At 34.2% G+C, this 12704-nt stretch overlaps 1 protein-coding gene across 6 annotated transcripts in view; it reads right to left on the reverse strand.

Annotated features, from left to right (window-relative positions):
• The window catches only part of SCOC (short coiled-coil protein), a 55978-nt gene that overhangs the window by 9323 nt on the left and 33951 nt on the right, over positions 1-12704 (reverse strand). The gene's annotated exons all lie outside the window — the stretch shown is intronic.

Genomic DNA, 12704 nt, shown 5'->3' on the forward strand with positions numbered 1-12704 from the left:
AGATAATCTAACACTTGACACAAAGCAGCATCTGCTTTTTTAAAAAATATATTTGTTGAATACAAGGTATTAATACTCTGTTGTTTTGGCTTTAGCATATTCTCCTGAGTTGCAAAGAGGAGCCTTATGTCTACCTGTTTCTTGACTTGACTTCTGGCACACTTTGCTGACATACAACTTTAATTCTTTAAAGGAATATATGAAAAACCTTCCCTTCAGTGTTTGAGAACTGAACATTTGGCTGGAACTGTGTTACACAATTTGAGAAAATTTACTAGACTGCAATGCAGGAGCTAAATAAATGAAAAATAGGAAATGTCCAATGTATATCTAATAGGAGTGTGAAAAAAGACTATGGGAATGGGTGCGGGCAGCATTCAGAGATTAGTAACTAGGAATTTTTCAAGGTTATCGAATATTGAAGTTTCCAGATTCAAGAAGCACTTATTCTTGAACAGGATTAAAATAAAAAATTCCATACCTGGACACATTGTGATGAAACTGCAGAATGCTAAAGACTAAGCTGTTAAAAACAACTTAATTATTTTTCTTTTTGCTAAGGAGAAAAGGGTTTTGTTGCTCTTTTAGTTTTTAATAGGGTAATATATATGTAACATAAAAGACCATCTCACCCATTTTTAAGTGTACAGTTCAATACTATTAAGTTTTTTCACATTACTGTACAACTAATCTGTAGAACTCTTCATCTTTCAAAACTGAAACTGTACCCATTAAACAATAACTCCCCATTTACTTCTCCCCCTAGTGCCTGGCAATCACCACTCTTTTCTGTCTTTATGACTTATTTAGGTACCTCATTTAAGTGCAATTAGACATTACTTGTCCTTTTGTGACTTACTTCATTTAGCATAACATCCTCAAAATTCATCCATGTTGTAGCATGTGTCAGGATTTCCTTCCTTTTTAAGGCTGAATAATATCACCATTGTATGTATATACTGCATTTTGTTTATCCATTTATCCATCAATGGACACTTGGGTTACTTCCACCTTTTAGCAATAATGAATGCTACTGTGAACATGGTGTGTACAAATATTTCTTTGAAACCCTGCCTTCAAGTCTTTTGGGTGTATATCCAGAAGTAGAATATTGGATTATATAATAATCAAATTTTAAATCAACTTTAAAAAATGTGGTATTAATGTTAGGATAGACAAAAAGAAAATTAGAGAGTACCTGTACTTGGAAGTTGGTATATAATAAAGCTGTCTGATAAGGAATAAGTGTCAGTGAGGTTGTGGGAAATAACAATTCATTACTGTTAGGAGTGTAAATGGTACAATCAACTTTTTTAATGTGCTGTAGAAAGACAAATTATGGTGTTTCTAGTTAAATTGGATATTCATATAAAAAAATATGAAATTGGATCCTGATCTTACAACACAAAACTAAATTCCAAATGAGGTAAATGTGAAATATGAAAAACATTATCTAAACTTTTAGAAGATGTCTTTAAGAATTTGTTAAACCAGACAATCATTCATTAGGGAAAAGATTTTAAATTTTGGTTGTGTGTAAACAGAAGAGCTAAAAGTTTTTAGAACAGTGGAGGAAGCACTTTTAATCAACTTAAAAACAAACCCAGGCTGGGTGAACATAGTAAAGCTCTGAAAATATAAATAATTCTGACAATTCAAGATAAAAAAATTTAAATAACATATAGTTAACTTATAGAAGAAGAAAATGGAATGACCGGAAAGTTTTGTTTGTTTGTTTGTTTTTAATGTTTACCTTCACTAGTAATCAGGGAAATTCATATTAAAACAAGGTAAAGGGGGTCAGTTCATTAAGAAGATGCAAAATCCTAATAGTGCTATAAAATATCACTGAAGCAAAAACTGATAGAACTGAAATAAGAAACTAATCCACAACTGTAGAGAGTTCACTCCCTCTCTGTAATTTGTAAACAAGTATACAATCAGTAAAGATACAGAACCCAAGTCCCAAACTTGGCTGCATATCAGCATCACCTGGACATCTCTTAACTAAAATACAAACAAACAAGGTACACCTCAGCCTTATTAAATCACACTTCTAGGATTGGAATATAGGCATTAATATTTTTTGGAAGATACGAAGGTAATTTCAACAGAGTTCAGGCAAATTTGGGAACTATTATTATAGAAGACTGAACAATCTTATCAATCAATTTGACCTAATAAACATTTATAGAACATTCCACCCAACAACTAAAGAGCACACCTTTTCAAATGCACTTGTAATATTCACCAAAATGAAACATACCTGTACCATAAGACAAACCTTACACATTTAACATGAAAGTATTTTCTCTGCTCACAAAAGATTTAAACTAGAAATCAGTAACAGAAAGATATTTTAATTGAAAATTAAACTACACACTTCAAAACAAATTATGGATCACGGGGGAAGTCACAGGAGAAATTAGAAAACATTTTTTATTTAAAATGTAAATATCTAAATTTGTGGGATACAACTAAAGCAGTACTTAAAGAATATTTTTTAACCCTTAAATGCTTACATGAGAAAACAATGAAGGTTTCAAATCAAGAATAGAAGTATTCACTTTAAAGTAATAGGAAAAGAAGATCAAACTAAACTCAAAGCAAGCAGACAAAAGGAGGTAGTGCACACCAAAAACCAATCATACTGAAAAACTGTAAAACAGTAGGAAAAAATCAGTGAAACCAAAAGGTATTTCTCTTAAAGGAACAATAAAATTAAAAGCCCTAGGCAGACTTACCTAGAAAAAAGAAGAGAGAAGACATTACAAATTACAGATAGCAAGAATGAAAGAGGGGACATCACTACAGACCCTATAGACATTAAAAGGCTAATAAGGGAATATTATGAACAACCTTATGCCAATAAATTTGATAACTTAGATGAAGTGGACACATCCTTTGAAAGAAAAAAAAATGCAAGACCTCACTTAAGAAAAATAGATGATATGAATTGCTCTGTATCTGTATTTTAAAATATTATTGATAAGTTAGCCATCCCACAAATATTCATATCCAGGTGACTTCAATGGTAAATTCTTCTAAATATTTTGAGAAATTATATGAATTCTACACACTCTTCTAGAGAACAAAGTAGGAAAGAACACTTTCCAACTCATTTTATGAGAACAGCATTACCCTGATACCAAAACTAGAAAAGACATTAAAAGGCATAAAACTTAACATAGATACAAAATCCCTTAACAAATTGTAAGGAAATCAAATCTAACAATTGCTCCTAGACAGAGCCTGGGAAATTGTGATTCTAGACCCCATGAGGTTTCACTTCTCTCAGGGATTATGTTCCAAACAGCTAATTCTAAAATTCATTTGGAAATACAAAAAATACAAAAGAGCTAGAATAGCAAAACCAGTTTTGTAAAAGAATCACAAAGTTAGAATACTTACATTACCTTTTCTCAAGCCTTATTATAAAATTAAAGCAGTAAAATAAATGGAATATTTGTATAAAGTTAGACACATAGAGAAATGAAACAGAGTAGAGTCTAGGAATAAACCCACATATAATATGTTCAATTGATTTTCACAATGGTATCAAGATAATCCTATGAGAAAGGATAGATTTTTTTTCAAGAAATGGTACTGAAACAGCTGTATATCAATATGGGGAATAAATGAACCTCACCCCCTTCCTCAAAGCATAAGCAAAAATGTTCATTCAAAATGGATTATAGACTGAAACATGAAAGCTAAAACTATAAATCTCCTAGAAGAGAAGAAAATCTTTGTCCCCTTGGTGTTGGGAAAATTTTTTGAGAAAGATCATAAAAAACAACTATAAAATAAAAAAATATTAATTGAGTTTATAAAATTAAAATTTTCTGCTCTTTGAAAGACTATTGAGAAAATGAAAAGATAATCTACAGACTGGGAAAACATAGTCAATACATTATCTAACAAAGAACTTGGATTCAGAATATGTAAGAACTCTTTCAATCACGAACAAAAAAAATTCCAGTAAAACAATGGAATACTAATCAACAATAAAAAAGAACAAACTGTTATTATGAATGAATCTGAAATATATTATGCTGAATGAAAGTAGCCAGACAGAAAATGTATGGACTATACAATTTTATTAGTGTAAATTTCTAGAGTAGACAAAACTTATCTTTTGTGATAGAAGTCAGGTCAGTGGTTGCTTGGGGTTGAAGTTGGGTGGAGGGTTGGCTGCAAAGGGCATGAGGGAACTTTCTGGTGTAATGGAAATGTTCTATAATACCTTGATTGAAGTGGTGGTTACACAGTATATACAGTTGTTGACAGTCATCTCCTATAACTTAAAATGTGTATATTAGATTATATATTACTTTTTCTCAATATAACTGATTTTTTCTTTTAATGAGAAGATTAACCAGGATTTCTTTAGAGTTTGAGGTATGCTAGGTAGGCTACATGTGTTATTTTATTCAGTCCTCAAACAGTCCAATTACCTAGGTATTACCAATCTCATTTTGCAGATAAGGAAATTAAAGCTCAAATAATGTCTTGACCACTATCATATAGCTAGGGATAGGCTGAATTCAAACATCTTTTTGTCTGTAAAAGAAGTATCATAATACCTACTTGATTGAATTGTTAGGATTGTTGGAATTAAGTGAATATAAATCATTGCAAAAACTTCCCAAACCACTTTCTGAACCACTGCAAAGACGTTAGGACTATAGCCCGAAGAAGGTGGGTTGGAACTTACAGCCTCAACCTAACCAACTCAAATTCCTATTAAAACAAAAATACCAACATTATCCATAGGACTTAAACAAGATCCAAGGTCTCATAAAATAACAGTCAAAATGGTCAGGATCGAATCCCAATTATCCAGTTTATGAAGAACCATGAAAAATCTCAATTCATGTGAAAATAATACTCAACAAATATAAACATTAAGATGGCACAAAATGTTGAAATTATCTGGAAAAGATTTTAAACATCTTTTAAAAAATACTGCAAAAGCAATCATGAAGAATCCTGAATCAGAAGTTATAATTGAAACTATAAGCAACATGGTAGAAACTGTAAATAAAAACCAAGAGGAAAATTTATAGCTGAACTGTAAAACAACTGAAATTAAAACCTGTCTGCAAAGATGAGGTAGCAGGGTGGAAGTGAAAGAGGAAAAGGCAGACTTGGGGATACCTCACAAGGTTCGAGTACTTAATTACCTTTTCTCATTACCTCGATAATGTAATGAAAGTATCCATCTGAACAACAGGGAGAAAAATGATTAAATGAGCAAGCAGACAGAATCATCAGGAATAAGGGATGACAAAAAAGATCTAGCATTTGTGTCACCAGAGTCCCAAAAGGAAGAGTGTGACACTGAAAAATATTTGAAGAAGTAATGGCTTTGCATGTTTGTCAAAACAGAATTTCATAACGGGGGTGGTGATTGGGAAAATAATGTTTAAAAGGCTCTGGGGATTGGGCTATAGTGAGAGACTGCCGAGAAACGTTGATCTAGATATTGAACACCAACACCAGTAATATCACAAGAGAACCCAGCGACATCATTTCCTTCCTTTTGTAGGAAGAAAGCACCACCACTTAGGAAATAGTCTTTTCCCCCCAAGAAAACAAAAGTGCTCTGACCTGACCAAGTCCATAAGGTAACAAATTAATAGAAAATACATGCATAGGAGAGAAAAATATGTTAAATCTACCACCTGAATAAAATTAGCAAAATCTGGCTATGGATCAAAATAAGACAAAAACAACAAAATAAAGCCCTTTTCTTTAAGAAAAAGAAAATAAGCTGCACTGGGGGACAGGCAGAAAAGGAATGGAAAGAAAATGTAGATAAAAAAGATGCTTACAATGCATATTTTAAAGAACAGACAAAAACACCGTATGGTTTATTTTGGATGCACTCTTGGATGACAAAACCATTTAAAAGATGCAAGAAAATGATTGCATATAGCACAATATAGTTATGTTAGAGTATTCACCCTTTTAAGAATTCCAGAACCAAAGATGTATCTTACTAGATAATTTAGACTTCAAAGGAAGTCTTTAGACAAACTATTTAAAAAAGGTAACATACAAAAAGATAACCATAAGGTTAGAGAGCACTGTATCATTCACATAGTGTTGCACATCGGATAAAACAGCATAGCTGATAATTAAGATCTGCCCTTGAATAGAAAAAAATCCTTGCAATAGCAAAAATGTGACAAAAAAGAAGAGTACACTCAACTGGATATTAAAAAGGAAGTTGAAATTTTAACAAACTAGTCATGAAGTAAACATTTATTAAGCTATATATTTATTTTATACAGTGTTCCATATTTGCATTATATTTTTCTAAATAAAAGGTGGTTTAAAAATAGCCACAAAAATTCCCTTAACAAGTATAAATCGAAATCTTTGAAATTGTATAAGAATATCTGATGACAAGATGAACATTTATGTTATTTTAAATATGCATATATTAATATTATAAACCATCTAAAATAATAAAATTAAAATATTCTTCATAGAGAATGGGGAACTTCAAATCGAAAAGTATTGTTCCAAAATAATGTATTATGTGAGGAAGAAATGATAAATGATAAAATGGAAAACTTCCAAGATCATTTTGATGTTCATCTGACATGTTCTCATCATGCACATAAAAACTTTTAACTTGTCTTAAGTAATTAGACGTTTCTAAACATACTGTGGATATTTTAAAGTGAAATATGCTAAATGGAGGCACTTTAACTTTCAAGTGTAACCAGGTGTGTTCCTTGATACTTTAAGCTCATTAATTTGCAAAATGTGTTTCATCTCATTCCTAAATAAGAACTCACATTTTCCTTTTTACTTATTTTTTTTCCTTGAAAGGTTATTGAAAATTCATTGGAGAATGAGTGCTGTTCCGAATTTGGTGAGTAAAGAACTATTTCTACTGGTTGAAATTTGATCTCAAAACTAGACTTAGTAGTATACCATACTGCTATTTAGTAAATTAAGTTGTTTATGTATACTTTCCTCAAGATTATAATTTTGTGATAATAACCAATAGTTGGCTATCTTGATCAGAGTCATTTTCATTCATTTCTTCAGTAGAGAAAACAGAAAGTTACCAGTGTATTTTTAGTTTCTCAAATGAGAATTCACAAGGTCTCTGGGGTCTCCATTCAATCAATCTTTGAACTTTATGACAAAAATGGAAATCATTAAAAATGACTGTGAGTTCTTGATGTTTATTTTTCTTTAGACAGTGTTGTCTAATCAGTGTTCCCCGAAGATTGGTGCTTTTATCTTTCATTGTAAAAGATTGAGTTTTAGAAATAGTTACATATTTTATTGTAATTGAAAAATATGAATCATGCCACCAGCCCTCAATGTGCACACATTGTTGCCTAGAACAAAGCCAAGTTCAAAAACAATGTTAATTAGATTAACTTAATGTGAAAAAACTGTGATACTGGTATGCATTTGAAACCAATGTAAAATTATCTATCAATGATACTTTAATTAAAAGAGTTATTTTAGGGTTCATTGTGAGCTAGATATAGTAGAGTATCTGGAGAGACACTGTGGAGATACAAATACTTGGAAACTGACCGTGAGGCTGTGGGGACAGTCACTTTACTATAGACTCCTGTTTCCTCAAATGAGGGCTTGTAATGGAGTTCCAAACTGCTTCTCTAATATTATTAACATAACTTTGAGGAATTTATCAAACAACATTGCCAGTGAGTTATAGTGTCTGGTTCCCTGTATTTAAGAGTCAACCTTTGGCAGTTTGGCTGTGTCTGACTCATCACCTAGCCTTTTGCAACATGTCTGCCATAGGTTCTGAAAGCTGTCCCAAGCAAGGTAGTTTTGAGCCACTCCATTCTAGCTTTTATGACTTTGGGTGTCTTGCCAATGTGTTTCAACCCCGGGCAAGTTCGCTATGGATTCAGTGTGACCAAAGAAATTGACAGTAAAACTTTCTTTGGGGTGAAAGGGTTTATTACCTGGTTTGTTCTCCGGCGGTAGGTCGAGCACTAGCATCTCTACCTCCACCCAGAGCACTGGGGTGAGCTCTCTATATAGCACGATAATAGCGTATTGCCTAAAGGTGTGGAAGCGGCAGCCCAGCAACAGGCCAGTTGCATCATCAGGTGGTTTAAGTTCAGTGAGGATCCTGGCCATAGGAACCCCAACTTCCTCTCATTGGGTATCTGTGATTCTCTGTACACAAACCTACCATATCTGTTATTTCATTTGGGTACATGTTCCACTAAATTTTTATAAAATAATATGCCTTAAAATCAAGACTAACCACTGGGTTCTGACAGCATGAAGGGAATTCTGTTTTAGTAAGTCAAGTGATCCTTTGAAGGGCATCAGAGTCAGAGTTACAGTGGAACTAGTATTTATATAAGAATGTTCGTGGATTGCTAGCATGGCTCAAAAATGCTAAGTTGCTAATGGATTTTCTTACTTTCAATACATAAGCATAATGCCTTCTGTTTCCCTGGTAACTGTTTACCCTAAAAATTGTCAACTTGGGAGAGTTCCTCTGTCAGGCTGTCAGGATCAGCTATTATACAGTACATCCAAGGTAACAAGTTGGCCTGCTACAATTTCATGAATCCTGGAAGAAGACATGAGATAACAAAATCCAAGTCTCAGGACAGGAGCTTCATACTGCTTTCTTCTGCTCCCCGTGTGCCCTGAGTCCCATGGTGGAGAGGCAGGGGGCCCAGATAAGTGCTTACACATGCAGTGGGTTATGGTACAGGGAGGAACATGAGCTCAGGGCCTCTATTGCTTTTAGAGCAAGTGGAAGCAGGTTCATTCTTCTTTTTTTAAGTTAAGGTGTCACTGACATACAATCTTTTTTTTTATTTTATTTTGATATCATTAATGTAAAATTACTTGAACAACATTATGGTTACTAGACTCCTCCTATTATCAAGTTGCCCCCACATACCCCATTACAGTCACTGTCCATCAGCGTAGTAAGATGCTGTAGAATCATTACTTGTCTTCTCTGTATATACTGCCTTTACCGTGTCCCCCCCCCACTACATTATGTGTGCTAATCATAATGCCCCATTTTTCCACTTATCACTCCCTTTCCACCCATCCTCCCAAATCCCTTTCCCTTTGGTAACTCTTAGTCATTTCTTGGGTTCTGTGAGTCTTCTGCCGTTTTTCTCCTTCAGTTTTTGCTTTGTTCTTATACTCCACATATGAGTGAAATCATTTGACACTTGTCTTTCTCCGCCTGGCTTATTTCACTGAACATAATACCCTCCAGCTCCATGCATGTTGTTGTAAATGATAGGATTTGTTTTCTTCTTATGGCTGAATAATATTCCATTGTGTGTATGTACCACATCTTCTGTATCCATTCATCTACTGATGGACACTTAGGCTGCTTCTATTTCTTGTCTATTGTAAATAGTGCTGTGATAAACACAGGAGTGCATATGTCTTTTTCAAACTGAGCTGCTGCATTCTCAGGGTAAATTCCTAGGAGTGGAACTCTGGGTCAAATGGTATTTCTATTTTTAGTTTTTTGAGGAACCTCCATACTGCTTTCCACAATGGTTGATGTAACTTACATTCCCACCAGCAGTGCAGGAGGGTTCCCCTTCCTCCACTTCCTCACCAGCATTTGTTGTTGTCTGTCTTTTGGATGTTGGCCATCCTAACTGGTATGAGGTGATATATCATTGTGGTTTTAATTTGCATTTCTCTGATGATTAGCGATATGGAGCATCTTTTCATGTGCCTGTTGGCCATCTGAATTTCTTCTTTGGAGAAGTGTCTGTTCAGCTCCTATGCCCATTTTTTAATTGGTTTATTTTCTTTTTGTTTGTTGAGGTGCATGAGCTCTTTATATAATATGGATGTCAGCCCCTTATCAGATATGTCATTTCTGAATATATTCTCCCATACTGTAGGATGTCTTTTGTTCTACTGATGGTATTCTTTGCTGTACAGAAGGTTTTTAGTTTGATATAGTCCCTATTGTTCATTTTTGCTTTTGTTTCCCTTGCCTGGGGAGATACATGTTCATGGAGAAGCTGCTCATGTTTATGTTCAAGAGATTTTTGCCTACATTTTTTTTCTAAGATTTTTATGGTTTCATGACTTACATTCAGGTCTTTGATCCATTTTGAGTTTACTTTTGTGTCCGGGGTTAAACAATAATCCAGTTTCATTCTCTTACATGTAGCCGTCCAGTTTTGCCAACACCAGCTGTTGAAGGGGCTGTCATTTCCCCATTGTATATCCATAGCTCCTTTATCATATATTAATATTAATTGACCATATATGCTTGGGTTTATATCTGGACTCTCTATTCTGTTCCACTGGTCTATCGGTCTGTTCTTGCGCCAGTACCAAATTGTCTTCATTACTGTAGCTTTGTAGTAAAACTTGAAGTCAGGGGGCATAATTCTCCCCGCTTTATTCTTCCTTCTCAGGATTGCTTTGGCTATTCAGGGTCTTTTGTGGTTCCATGTGAATTTTAAAACTATTTGCTCTAGTTCATTGAAGAATGCTGTTGGTATTTTGATAGGGATTGCATTGAATCTGCAGATTGCGTTAGGCAGGAGGGCCATTTTGACAATATAAATTCTTCATAGCCAAGAGCATGGAATGAATTTCTATTTATTAGTGTCCTCTTTAATTTCTCTTAAGAGTGTCCCATAGTTTTCAGGATATAGTTCTTTCACTTCCTTGGTTAGGTTTATTCCTGGGTATTTTTGATGCAGTTGTGAAAGGAATTGTTTTCCTGATTTCTCTTTCTGCTAGTTCATCCTTAGTGTATAGGGATGCAACAGATTTCAGTGTATTAATTTTGTATCCTGCAACTTTGCTGAATTCAGATATTAGATTTAGTAGTTTTGGAGTGGATTCTTTGGGGTTTTTTATGTACAATATCATGTCATCTGCAAACAGGGACAGTTTGACTTCTTCTTTGCCAATCTGGACACCATTTATTTCTTTGTGTTGTCTGACTGCCATGGCTAGGACCTCCACAACTAAGCTGAATAAAAGTGGGGAGTATGGGCATCCTTATCTTGTTCCTGATATTAAAAGAAAAGCTTTCAGCTTCTCCTTTCTTCTTAATACTGTTAAGTATAATGTTGGCTGTGGGTTTGTCATATATGGCCTTTATTATGTTGAGGTACTTGCCCTCTATACCCATTTTGTTGAGAGTTTTTATCATGAATGCATGTTGAATTTTGTGAAATGCTTTTTCAGCATCTATGGAGATGATCATGTGGTTTTTGTCCTTCTTTTTGTTGATGTGGTGGATGATGTTGATTTATTTTTGAATGTTGTACCATCCTTGCATCCCTGGGATGAATCCCACTTGATCATGATGGATGATCTTTTTGATGTATTTTTTAATTCCATTTGCTAATATTTTGTTGAGTATTTTTGCACCTATGTTCATCAGGGATATTGGTCTGTAATTTTCTTTTTTTGTGATGTCTTTGCCTTGTTTTGGTATTAGAGTGATGTTGGCCTCATAGAATGAGTTTGGGAGTATTCTCTCTTCTTCTATTTTTTGGAAAACATTAAGGAGGATGAGTATTACGTCTTCACTAAATGTTTAATAAAATTCAGCAGTGAAACCATCTAATCCAGGGCTTTTGTTCTTAGGTAGTTTTTTGATTACTAATTCAATTTGTTTGCTGGTAATTGTTCTATTCAGATTTTCTGTTTCTTCCTGGGTCAGCCTTTGCTGGTTGTATTTTTCTAGAGAGTTGTCCATTTCTTCTAGGTTATCCAGTTTGTTACCATATAATTTTTTATAGTATTTTCTCATAACTCTTTGTATTTCTTTGTTGTCCTTAGTGATTTTTCCTTTCTCATTTCTGATTCTGTTTATGTGTGTAGACTCTCTTTTTTTCTTGATAAGTGTGGCTGTGGTTTATCTATTTTGTTTACTTTCCCAAAGAACCAGCTCCTGCTTTCATTGATTCTTTCTATTGTTTTATTCTTCTCAATTTTATTTATTTCTGCTTTAATCTTTATTATGTCCCACCTTCTACTGACTTTGGGCCTCATTTGTTCTTCTTTTTCTATTTTCATTAATTGTGAGTTTAGACTGCTCATTTGGGATTGTTCTTCTTTCCTGAGGTAGTCCAGTATTGCAATATATTACCCTCTTATCACGGCCTTTGCTGCATCCCACAGATTTTGTGTTGTTGAATTATCATTATCATTTGTCTCCATATATTCCTTGATCCCTGTTTTTATTTGGTCATTCATCCACTGATTATTTAGGAGCATGTTATTAAGCCTCCATGTGTTTGTGTGCCTTTTGTTCTCTTTGGGTAATTTATTTCTAGTTTCATACCTTTGTGATCTGAGAAGCTGGTTGGTACAGTTTCAATCTTGTTGAATTTACTGAGATCTATTCTTGAAAATGTTCCATGTGCACTTGAGAAGAATGTGTATCCTATTGCTTTTACATGTAGTGTTCTGTAGATGTCTGCCAGGGCCATCTGTTCAAATACATTGTTCAGTGCCAGACATACACTCTTATGAACGTTTCACATGAGCAGCATTGTGGCTTAACTGCAGGTTCATTCTTTAACCAGGGAGATGCATTACCTCCACCATTCAAGTTGCTCTCTGCAAACACATCCTAAGAAATGGCCTGGGTAAAAGCCAGGCAGGACCCTGTATTCTTGGCATACCAACAAAAACATGCAGTGATACTCAGGAGCCCTGTG

The sequence above is a fragment of the Manis javanica genome, chromosome 5 (genome assembly GCF_040802235.1).
Source record: "Manis javanica isolate MJ-LG chromosome 5, MJ_LKY, whole genome shotgun sequence".
Lineage (NCBI taxonomy): Eukaryota > Metazoa > Chordata > Mammalia > Pholidota > Manidae > Manis > Manis javanica.